Source organism: Orycteropus afer, unplaced genomic scaffold (genome assembly GCF_000298275.1).
Source record: "Orycteropus afer afer isolate SDZICR_OR568_19922 unplaced genomic scaffold, OryAfe1.0 scaffold00003, whole genome shotgun sequence".
NCBI lineage: Eukaryota > Metazoa > Chordata > Mammalia > Tubulidentata > Orycteropodidae > Orycteropus > Orycteropus afer.
In genome coordinates, this window is record NW_006921590.1 from 23,929,952 (window position 1) to 23,942,172 (window position 12,221).

The 12,221-nt window shown below is 44.3% G+C and overlaps 1 protein-coding gene across 1 annotated transcript in view; it reads left to right on the forward strand.

The window, feature by feature from the left end:
* SH3BP5 (SH3 domain binding protein 5) overlaps positions 1 to 12,221 on the forward strand; it is an 84,819-nt gene that overhangs the window by 34,032 nt on the left and 38,566 nt on the right. The window lies entirely within an intron of this gene.

Sequence of the window (12,221 nt, forward strand, 5' to 3'; positions counted from 1 at the left end):
TGTGTCTCCTGCTGGAGGTTGGAAATGCAGCTTTTGTATGATGGGAAACAACGGCTTTGTCAACAGCTGTGTTTGAAGTTGACTCTGTTCATCTTCTTTCCCTCACAATCATTCTTCATCCTAGCTCTTGGTACTGTTGATAGGGTACAGGTCCTGGCATTTGGATGGCTCTGTGAGTGGGCGCTGCCTAGCTGCCTGAGTTGGTGCCTGAGTCCAGTTCCCAGGCAGCAAGGGCAGCTTACACAGGCATTCAGATGCGTCCAGCGCATCAGGCTTAATCATTCTTGTTCCTGCTTCTGACGATTGGCTGTCAAAAAAGCAGGAGGAATACTTCTTCCTCCCTTGCATTCTCCTTACTGTTTGGAATTAATGGATTTAATGGGTGGTATAAACTTTTAACACTCTTGGAGATTCAAGTCTACTTCCTGAAAAATTATGTTGTTAGCCCTTCAAAACCCTGGGGAGCAGAGTTCTACTTCAACACACAGGAGGTCGCCATGAGTTAGAGGTGACTGCATGGCAACTGTTTTGTCCTGAGAACCCAAATAAGTGGCTGAGGAACTGAAACTAGGGTGGGGCAGCAGCTGAAAGGGTGAGGGGATGCTGTGCTGGGGGTGTTTGTCCCTGCCTTTTTCTCAGTATTCAGGGGAGCTGTGGTCAGGCAGTTGCTGGGGGCTCCTTCAAAAGTAGGTCTGGTTTCAGAATGTCTTCTCTTGACTGCTCTTAATGTGATGAAATGTCCCTATTTTGTCTCCTCCCCACCTCTTGATAGCCAGGCTTATGAACGGGGAAGGGAAAGACCCCTCATACTTATTGAGTGCCTGCTGTGTGCCAGGCCCTGGGCTGGAGACTTTTCACAGACCTCAGCCCATTCAGGTGTCCTGACCTGGTGTCTCTTCAGCATGAGTCACCTACCCAATCTGCTCCTGTACTAAGTCTTGAAATAAGAGCCTGGATTTCCCAAGAAGCTCTAAGCAGTTGGTCCAAATTGTCATTCACCAACAAATGATCAGGTCTTCTCCCTCTTGTGGGTTTATAACATGATAGAAAATGCTGCCTTCAAAGGTCTCCACTTGTAAGAAAATCTTTAGTGAATCAATAAGTATTTAAACACCTACTGTGTGCATAGCATATTGCTGGGCACTGTGTGGGAGATATCGGTAGCGTGGATCCTTAGGAAGTTTGTCACTGTTGTTAGTTGCCATTGAGTGGACTTGGATTCCAGGCAACCCCATGTATACAACAGAATGAAACATCGCCAAGTCCTGCACCACCTTCAGGTTGTTGGTATGTTCAAGTCCATTGTTGTGGCTTGTGTGTTTTGAGGGCCTTCCAACCTAGGGAAGGCTCATCTTCTAGCACCATAGCAGACATTATTCTGATTGGGTTTTCATTGGCTCATTTTTGTGTAGATCACTTGGCTTTTCTTCCTAGTCGGTCTTTAGTTTGGAAGCTCCTCTGTAACCTGTCCATCATGGGTGACCCTGCTGATATTTGAAATACAGGACCATAGCAACATGAAAGCTACTGTAATACAACAGACTGACAAGACAGATTGGTGGTTGAATCATATTAAGATCAGACCCATAGAGGATAAGGGGCCAGGACTTCACCATTCCTTGTCTTTTCCCTTCCTCAGTGCACCTTTCAAAGTTACCATCAAGAGATCCCTTTGATTCTGTAGCAGTTCTAAGATTCTAAGATCCTACCTATGTTTTTGGATTTTGCACTCTGAACCATGAGCCAAAGTTTCTGATTAGAATCTGCCAGTTGTATTGTCTTTGTTCCCATACAGCAGCTGTTTGAAATCCTTCCCCCTTCCTTGGTAAATTGGGCTGTACAATCACAGTCCCAGTGACTTGTTTTCTGCAAGCTCAAGCAGCCACTCCACTGAGCTCCACCCTGGACTCTGGGATTCTAGGGAGAAGACATCCTTCTCCAAAAGGTACTCTGAGGGACCCTCCCTCCAAAATACCCATGATCCCCCAAGTCCAGGGCTGTGTCCCACCCTCTGTAGCCCAGGGTAGTAGTATTCATGAGCTGAAATTGCAGGATGAAGGATTTGGTTGGATTTGAGGAGAAATCCTGAGGAGGTTATGAAATGTCTTTTTCTGAAAATCTTTAGCACTTGCATTTATTGTCCTCTGCTGAGGATTCATTCTTTTTATCTAACAGTTACCTATTAAGAATATCTCATATGCCCAGTACAAAAGGATGGCTTCAGAATGGTCTGTTCAGGGTTTCCTTAGAGTGGCAGCAGTTCTGCTAATACCCTGGTAGCTTCTCTGTTGTGTCTCCTGATCCTATGTTTCGGGGAAATGTGGCTAAGACCTTTGGACTACCACCCGCCAGCCCCAGCTGATGGGTGGTAGGCTCCTTTGGCTTGTGCTTATCAAACGTGCTCCCCGCTCATGTTCTTTGAACTTGCTGTTCCTGCTGTTTTTCATCCTCTTTACCCACATATTTGCTTCTCTACATTTCTGCTCAAATGCCACTTTGCAACAAGACCTTCCCAGGCAAATGTATTTAAAGCTGTAACTTGCTACCCACCATCTCTGCTACCCCTAGTCTTCCTTTTGCTTTCCCTCCACAGCATTCATCACCATCTGTCTTGTTATAGTTCACTTGTTTGAAGTAAGCGATGTTCTGTAAGCAAAGGGCATTTTGTCTGTTTTGTTCACTGCCATGTCTGCAATGTCTACCATATAGAAGGTGTTCAAATAGCAGTGCATGATTGAAGGGAGAAGTGAACAAGACTGAGTGGTGAGGTTGGTGAGCCACTGGAGGCCCAGATGTCCCTCCCCAATCTCCCTGACATTCTGAGCTTTCCCTGTCCACTGCCCCTTTGCCTACAACTTGTTTCCTGCCTAAGTAAGCAGAGGGTTGGGAACATGAGTGACAAATTCAGCTTCATCTGGGTTGGGTTCATTCAAATCTAGTTTGTTGGGTGGGTCCCAGATTGCCTGTGATGCATCCTAGAGTAAATTTCATATACTCCCTTCTTTCCTGAACCCTAGTCCTCTTTGAAGGATCTCTGGTGGCGTAGTGCCTAAGACATTTAACTAACAGAAGGCTGGCGGTTCAAAGTCATCAGGCACTCCTCAGAAGGAAGGTTGGGCAATCTACTTCCGTAGTGATACCACCTTGGAAACCCAGGAGGGGTTGCTATGATTTGGATCTGACTCCAAGGCAGTAGGTTTGGTTTGGTTTGGGTTAAGTACTCTTTGATGGAAAAAATGGTGACTGAGATCACAGGGAACTGGGTGGGAGGCTCTCAGTCGGCCGGGAAGCTGTGGACTGTGGCATCTTTCCTTCCTCTTATCTCTTCTCTTGGCTGGTGAGGACAATGACCATGACAATTCCCAAGTCCTGTGGGAACTCTAGTGGCATAGTGCCTAAGGCATTTGACTGCTAACCAGAAGGCTGGCAGTTCAGACCCCAAGAAGGGGTCGCTGTGAGTCAAATCAACTCGACAGCACTGAGTTTGGTTTTTTTTTTTTTGATGGGCAAGCCACTGAATCATGGAGTCTAATCAGAGCTCTGGTAGCAGAGTGGCTAAGACACTTGCCTGCTAACCAAATGGCTGGCGGTTCAAACCCACCAGCCAGTCCTCGGAAGGAAGGTTGGGCAATCCTGCTTCCGTAGTGATACTGCCTCAGAAACCCAAGGAGGGGTCGCTATGAGTTGGGGCCGACTGGACGGCACATAACAACAACAACAACAACAACAACAACAACAACAATCAGATAATACCCAGACCCTGAGGGTGACTGACTCACACTCAGTTGGCAGAGTCCAAGATTTGTGTTGAGGGTAACCTGTCCAGTTTTGTCTTTGAACTCTCCCTGTAACTTCCTGCCATCTTGCGGGTGGGGCAGAAAGAGCCTGTGGTGGAAGGTCCAGAGTGACCCTTACTCCTCAACTCCAGGGGACCTGGTTGGTCTAAAGCTGAGGAAGTGGAAGGCTGCTCAGAGGATGAGGCTCGGCATTGATGTTCCATTTTACTTTTGTGGATAGTGGACTTGGGCCAGACAGATGAGCTTGTTTGTATACTCACGTTCCTCTCTGGCCTTCTCCACAGGGGTGGGGTGGGGCAGTGGTGTTTATCTCCAGCTGCTGCCAAGCGGACTTCCTGTTTTCTTCCTCTGGTCTTATCCCACCTCCTTCCTTTTTATATTTATAAACCCTCAGGCTGCATGTAGCAGGAATAGTCTCTCAGAGATTCCTTCAAAGCTTTTCCTTCTAGTAGGTATAGTGAGTGAGGCACTGTGTTCTCAGAGCCTTGTCATCCCCATTTGTGAAATAGTGATGGGTGTGGGACCATCCTGGGCTCCCTTGTGAGGTCACTGTAAGGACTTAAGTGAGATAAATGTTTGATGATGGAGTCCCTGCACAAGCTTGGATTTCAGCCTCATTAAAACAGTTTTTTAGAAAACTTAGGAAATAAACAAAAAGAAGGAAATGAGGCCCTTCACCTTCTTCTTTTATTATTACTATTATTATTAACCTTTTCTTATTTTATTTAAAATAATGGTTTGGGTGTAACTTTACAAAGAGCAAATTAGTTTCCCATTCAACAAATTATACACATTTTGTTTTGGGACATTAATTACAACCTCATTTTCTTTTCATATTTAATGACTATGCCTCTTAGTGTTTTTTGTTTGTTTCGTTGCATGTTTGATAGAATTTATATTTTGAAGCAGTTTTAGGTTTACAGAGAAGTTGTGTAAAAATTACAGAGTTTCTGTATACTTCCTATCCCTCCTGTACACAATTTCTCCTATTATTAACATATTCCCATTTCTCTAAACATTTTGTTCCAATTGATGAACTGATATTGATGTATTATGATTAACTGAAGTCCATAGTTTGCATAGTTTGCATTAGGGTTCACTCTTTGTGTTGTATAGTCCTATGAGTTTTGACAAATGCTTAAAAAAAGAAATCATGCTGTAGTCATAGTTATATGCTGAGTCTGAGATGCCCATATCTGCCCATCCAGAATCTTAGTGGAGCAACAGAGGGTAAAGCCTCCCATACAGCTTAGTTTTCCATAAGGAGTTTACAAAGAAATTGTATCTGTCCATCAAAAATTTGCATTCACTTTATTGCTCTTGATGTCAACTCATTTTCTTACCAGGGAGTCAGATCTAACCCAGTGCTCTTGGAAACCCAAGTTCAACTTGAGCAAATTCTGCCAAGAAGAATAAGAACATGCCATTTATTTATTTTTTTTTCTGGGCAGGTTGGGGGAAGGGAAGTGGCTTTGATTTATTTTAGAGTTTTTGTCCCTGGGCCAGAACTTTTTTTAAGGCTGCTCTGACATATCTGCTGGCCCATCTGGCCTTCAGTATGTGGCAGAGGAACAGTTTGACAAGGAAGTGGAGCCATGTGACTTAGTAAACCTGAATGACAGAGTGTTTCTTGCTTAACTTTGAACCCTAAGTTCTAACCAGATCTTGACTGTGACCTTGGACCTGACATTTTATCATTGCCAGTCCCAACCCTTGTTATTTTTTAAATGGTTGGAACATGTTAGAAGAGAACAGAGTACTTTTGCAAACCTGAAGGGCAAAATGCATAAATGCAAAATAATGAGAGTTATTTAGTGGCCTGTGTGTGTTTACAGGGCCCTGTAAATCCTTGTCCTGCACTCAATCTTCTTTGGAGAAGTAGGTGGGTGGAGAGATATTTGAAACTTGCACAGTGACTTAGCTGTAGGACAGCTGATAAAGCATGGTTTTTGGAGCCAGATTGCCAGCTTTGAATCCCAGCTCATCACTTAATAACTGTGGCACCTTTGTCAGAGTACTTAACTTCAGTGCCTCAATTTCTTCATGTATAAAATAGGGTTGTATGGTAGTTAGCTTTTACTTTGAGACAAACTATACCCAAAACTTAGTGGCTTAAAACATTTATTTAGCTGGGCAAGTTTTCTGATCTTGGCCGGGCTCATCTGATCTCAGCTGGGGTCACTCATGCGTGTATAATCAGTTGGCAGCTTGACTGGGGGCTGGTTGCTCTTGGATGGTCTCATGCATGAGGTAGTTGGCTGGTTATCAGCTGAGGTGGCAGGAGTGACGGGGCCTCATGTGTCTCATCATCCAAAAGGCTAGCCTGGACTTCACATGGTGTGTGAGAAGGGCAAGCCTAGTGTGTCAAATTTGTTAATGTCTTATTGGCTAGAGTAAGTCACATGACTAGTTCAAATTCAAGAACTAGGAAAAATATATCTGCAAAGTATTAGTGCTATGTTTTTCAGTTTACCATCGTGATTGAATAAGTTAGTACATGTAAAGTATTTGAGTCATAGAAAAGAAATGTAAGTTATTATTATTCCCAGATTTTTTTTTTCTATCAAACATTGTGCACCTATGTTGCCTACTTTAAAACAACCAACCAACCAACTATGACAAAAATCCTGTGGTATGAGCAGCAGAAGAAACCAGACCTCAACTGGCTGGGGGTTGGGAATGTATAAGAAGTAGAAGTTGTGAGGACAGAGAATGACCCCAGACAGGTTGAGTACAGACTGAGTTGGTTGTGAGGATACTATTTGCCAGAAGAGCAAAACACGATGAGGAGGGAGTTAGCTGACTTGCCCTTTAACTTATCGAAAACATTTCTGAAGGCCAAACATAATATGTGAGGGTCCTGAATGGATGGGCAGTGCTGTTTCCAGTGACATAAACAAATACTCCCCTGAAATTCTTGTGTTTATCATAGAGGAACAGAATGTGATAATCTTTGTTTGTTGGGAAATTCTAGACATTGATTTGTTTGCTGAACAAAAAACAAAGCTCACTGCTGTCAAATCAGATCTGACTCATAGCAACCCCTCCTTGGGTATCCGAGGTGGTATCACTATGGAAGTAGGTTGCCCAACCTTCCTTCTGAGGAGCAGCTGGAGGGTTTGAATCACCAGCCTTCTGGAGGACCCTCTATAAATGTTGAGTGAGAGGCCTAGGTTCTGCAAAAGTGGGACAGAAACTCAAAAACTTTATTGGGTATGGGTTGTTACTGTATTTACTTGTCCAGTGATTTTTTTTTCCTGTAATGTATTTTTTTTCATTCAACAAATATTTATGGGGCACCTAGAGAGTATCAGGCACTATTATAGGCACTTGGTATACGTCACAGAACAGACCAAGGCCTATTCTGTGGAGCTGACATCCTCCTTTTAGCGGTCTTGTAAAAGTGTGTGGGATGGAATCTTTTGGGCCAAAGTGGAATCCTCATGTTACTGATCTAGATTAAAGTGTGTGTGTGTGTTTCTCTTCCATTTGAGAAATGGAGTGAGACTGTAGGACAATGACAGTGGGCTAGCACTTTGGCAAATACAAATATCTCTCAAGGTATTTCCTGAGCATCTCCTCTTCATCTGTGCTAGCCATTGTGGGCATAAAATGTGGTTTGTAAAGGAGCTCTGGTGACATAGTGCCTAAGCCATTTGACTGCTAACCAGAAGGTTGGCAGTTCAAGCCTGCCAGCCATTCTGCAGAAGGAAGACTGGGCAATATACTTTTGTAAAGATTTGTTGTTGTTGTTGTTACGTGCCGTCAAGTTGGACCTGACTCATAGCGACCCCTCCTTGGGTTTCCGAGGCAGCATCACTATGGAAGTAGATTGCCCCATCTTCCTTCCGAGGAGTGGCTGGTGGGTTTGGTAGCCTTAGGCACTATGCTACCAGAGCTGCCTTCCAAAGGGGGTCGCTATGAGTCAGAATCGACTTGATGGCAGGGAGTTTGTTTTTTTTGGTTTGTACCTTCCAGGAGCATTATCTACACATGTGGAAGGAAGGGAGTTTTATGGCAAAGGTAAATGCCCACCAAGTTAGGAGCCAAGTAGGCTAAACCACACAACACAGGGTAGCAATGTGTGAAAGAAGCCAGGCGAGTCGAAGGGACTGTGTGTGTATGTGTGTGTGTGGGAGGAAGGTTGCCCACCAGGAGTGTCCATGGGGAAAGGTACCTCTGATCCCTGAAGCACAGGAGGGAGTCTCAGGAGAAAGAAGAGCAGAGATCTGAGGGAGAAGGCAATGTAGATACAAACTCTGGTGAGTGCGTCAGCTTGAGGGTTGAAGAAAGGGAAGCTTAGGGAGCTTTAAGGACCAGATGGGGAAGCAGTGGTGTGGCCTTACAGCCTCAGCCTAGCTCTCAGACTTGATCGGGAAGCCAAAAAGCAACTTCTGTAGGCTCTTGAATAGGGGCTATGCCTTGTTGAGATTGATTAAGTGTTGAAGTCATATGAGAACATCTAAGAAAAATTATCTACCTGTAGGGCTATAGAAAGTTTTTGAGCTTATCCATACAGTTGGAACTCCTTCCCCTCATGGCATTCTTTCCCCTGGGACGTTCATCAGAGTTCCTCACACCCCCATTCTTCCCAGTCACTGGTATTAACAGCAGCACCACTCTTTGAGCTCTTGCCATCTGTAAGGGACTGTGCTTGCTGCTCTGTGTAGACAATGTCATTGATTTTCCCTTCTGTCCCCTTATTGTTGTTGTTGTTATGTGCTGTCGAGTCGGCCCGACTCATAGCGACCCCTCCTTGGGTTTCTGAGGCGACATCACTACAGAATAAGATTTCCCAACCTTCTTTCCGAGGAGTGGCTGATGGGTTTGAACTGCCAGCCTTCTGGTTAGCAGTCAAATGCCTTAAGCACTACGTCACCAGAGCCCAAGGACTATTACTTGGGCCTTTATTTAAACATTTCTGCTGTTGTGGTGTAACCTGAGAGAAAAGAAAGGAGGCTGTGCTGCATTGTGGTTAAAGCATTCAGCTGCTAACCAAAAAGTAGTTCAAACCCACCAGCCACTCCATGGGAGAACGATGAGGCAATCTGCTTCTGTAAAGAATTACAGTCTTAAAAACTCTTGGGGCAGTTCCATTCTGTCCTGTAGGGTTGCTATGAGTCAGAATCTACTTGGTGGCAGTAGGTTTGGTTAAGTTTTCTGTGCCCAACTCGGTGGCTAATTAGGTATAAAGATGGAGTCATAGGAAACACTAACATTTTCACCTCAGGAGTAGGAACAGTTATTGGACATAAGTGTGGTACTCCAGCTTTGGGAGAATGTGGCAAGTTCAATCTTTAGTCTGTTAAAATTGAAGTGGCTGGGTGCCTTGGCCATCAGGAATGTCATTGGCTAGAATTGAATGCAAGCGAAGTTGGAGGTAAGAGTTGGGAATCAATGATATGGAGGTGACAGTGTACTGGAAGAGTGTGTGGAGAGAACTAGGGGTCACAGGTAAGGATAGAGGAGAGGGGGGAAAAGGAGAGTGATTTTATTTTTCTCTTGATTTCATGAACTTGTATGGAAGAATGTGTACTATAGTGGCAGGCAAAGAATGTATTGGAAACTTTCTAATCCTTTCAATATAAGATGCACTTTGAAAACCTATGTTGACTTCATTTACTTGAATGGGCAAGCAGTGTAGTGTTTTCTCATTCAAAGGATGTATGGGGAAATTCCATGTCCTTGTTATACATGAAAGAACACTGGTGGCGCTGTGGTTAAAGCATTGAGCTGCTAATCAGAACATTGGTGGTTCTAACCTACTAGGTGATTTAAATTCACCAGCTGCTCCACAGGAGAAAGATGAGGCAGTCTGCTTCTGTAAAGATTTATAGCCTTAGAAACCCTATGGGCCAGTTCTACTCTATCCTATAGGGTTGCTGCGAGTCAGAATTGACTTGATGGCAGTGGGTTTGATTTGGTTTTGTTATATATGATGTACTTTGAAAACCTGGAAAACTGTTGAATTCATGTATGTTCTGGTTACCTAGTACAGCTCTGACGAGATATGTACCACAAATGGGATGACCTTAACAAACAGGAGTTTATTCTTACAATTTGGAGTCTTTAAGTCCAAGTTCAAAGTGCCAGGATCTTGGGCCTGGGTGAAAGCTCCTCAACCTCGGGGTCCCGCTCTGCCTCCTGCTCCCAGCCCACTGGAGCTAGAGGCATTTCTGCTGACTGCTGAGGCTGACAAGCCCCAAGGTTGACAAGGAGAAAGGCACAGTCCCGATGTTACCAAACTACATGGTAGGCCATTAACTTAAGTCCATTGTAAGTCCCAAGGTTGGCAGAGCATAGCAGGCTACTGAGCAATGACATGGCTACGTGCAGAGTCCAAGCATGCCGTATGCTAGAGACCATTCCCAAAGCTTCTCCTTATATACAGGAAGCAGACTACATCCCAAAGGCAGCTACTCAGCTGCTTGTGGTAGATCCCACCATGGAGTTGTTTGCCCTTCTCATCATGGGGAATAACTACCACCAGCTGCCCAGCCACTCAACCAGGCTCAGCTAAGTTGACACAAAAACTTAACTACCACAATGTACTTCAGTGGGAGAAAATTTTTAGTGTTTTCGTATTTGAAGAATATATTTGGTCATTTTGTACGCCACCAGAGCTCCTGCTAACCAGAAGGTTGGTGGTTTAAACCCACTAGCGACTCCTTGGAAGGAAGGTTGGGCAATCTACTTCCCTAGTGACACCGCCTCAGAAACCCAAGGAGGGGTCTCTATGAGTCGGATCCAACTCCACGGCAGTGGTTGCGTGTACTTTGAAAGCCAGTGTAGCCCTCTTGATTCTATGTCCTTGAGTGGAAAAATCTGTGCCACATTTTCTCAATGAATGTGTTGTGAACTTCCCCAACTTTGTTATACATGATGTACTTTGAAAACCAGAACTCTTTTTTTTTTCTTAATTGTGATTTGGGTGAAAGTTTTCAGAGTAACTTGGTTTTCCAGTCAACAGTTCATACACATTTTGTTTTGTAACATTGATTGCAATCCCCAGGAGAGTGATTTAAACATTCACTGTGTGCCAGGTACTTTCCTATGCCCTTTACATATATGAGAGAGTTTTTTTTTTTTTTTTAATTACCAGAATTAGAAATAGGCTTAGGGAGGTTGAGCAGGTTATTCAAGGGATTTCCCATAGTTCTTATTTCCTGAGCATACACTAGGTACCTGGGTTTGTAGTAGTAAGTCTTTTATGTATATCATCTCATAATCTAAACAGAAAGACAGTGAGGTAGTATTATTATCCCCATAATAACGAGAGAGATAATGACTGAGGCCTGGGGAGGCAAAAATAATGTACCCAGACCACAGACCTTGTAAGGAGAGGTGCTAAGTTTTAAACCCAGCCTACTTGGTTCTAGCTGCTGACTGGCACCTGGAACACAGTAAGCATTTAGTGACAATAAGAAAGCTTGTACTACACCCTGACATATCTGAGGAGAACAAGTAAGAAAAATTACTGACTAAAAGAGCTATGGAAAGTTTCTGAGCTTATCTGTACAGTTATTTAAGGAGCTCTGGTGGCGCAATGCCTAAGGCATTTGACTACTAACCAGAACGTTGGCTGTCCAAACCCATGAGCAGAAGGAAGATGGGGCAATCTACTTCTGTAAAGATTTTACTGCCTCAGAAACCCAAAGGGGGTTGCTATGAGTTGGAATTGACTCAATGGCATAAGTTTTGGTTTTGGTACAGTTATTTATCTGTGTGTCCTCTGTTTTCTGTGGGATAACAGAGGCTCTTTTTCTGAGTAATTTTGGGCCCTTAGAAACTCCTTCCCCTCATGGAGCTCTGTCCTAGTTCTCCTGGAACATCCCTCTGAGTTTGTCACGCCTCCTTTCTTCTTGGTCACTTTCATTTCTGCTGAGCCACTTGGCTGCCATGCCTGGATGCCATTTCTCACCAGGGGACTTTGTCTGGAAAGGTCAGGGTTAGTGACGTCCATCCCTGTGGCTCTAGCCATGTTCCCTGTGGGTGGCCTCAGGCCAGTTCCTAGGAACTGCGTCATCCCTGCTGCCAAAGGTAAGGGCAGTTGCTGAGTGATGGGACACCTGTCCCAAAGCAGAGTTCCTGATGATTTATGGTAAGGAAGCAGAATGGACTCTTAACTCTCTCTTGACTGGAAGACCTTGTCTTGCCTTGGAGTCCTGGTTAGGACTGCTGGGGAAGAAGTAGCTGCATTTTGGAAGCCCAGAATTTTGAACAAGGAGTGTTGGTGGCACAATGGTTAAGCACTCAGCTGCTAACTGAAAGGTTGTTGAAACCCACCTGGAAGCTCTGTGGGAGAAAGACCTGGGGATCTGCTTCAGTAAAGAGTCCAACCAAGAAAACCCTATGGAACAGTTCTGCTCTGTCACTGAGGGTCACTAGGAGTTGGATTTGACTCGGTGGCACCCAACAGTACAA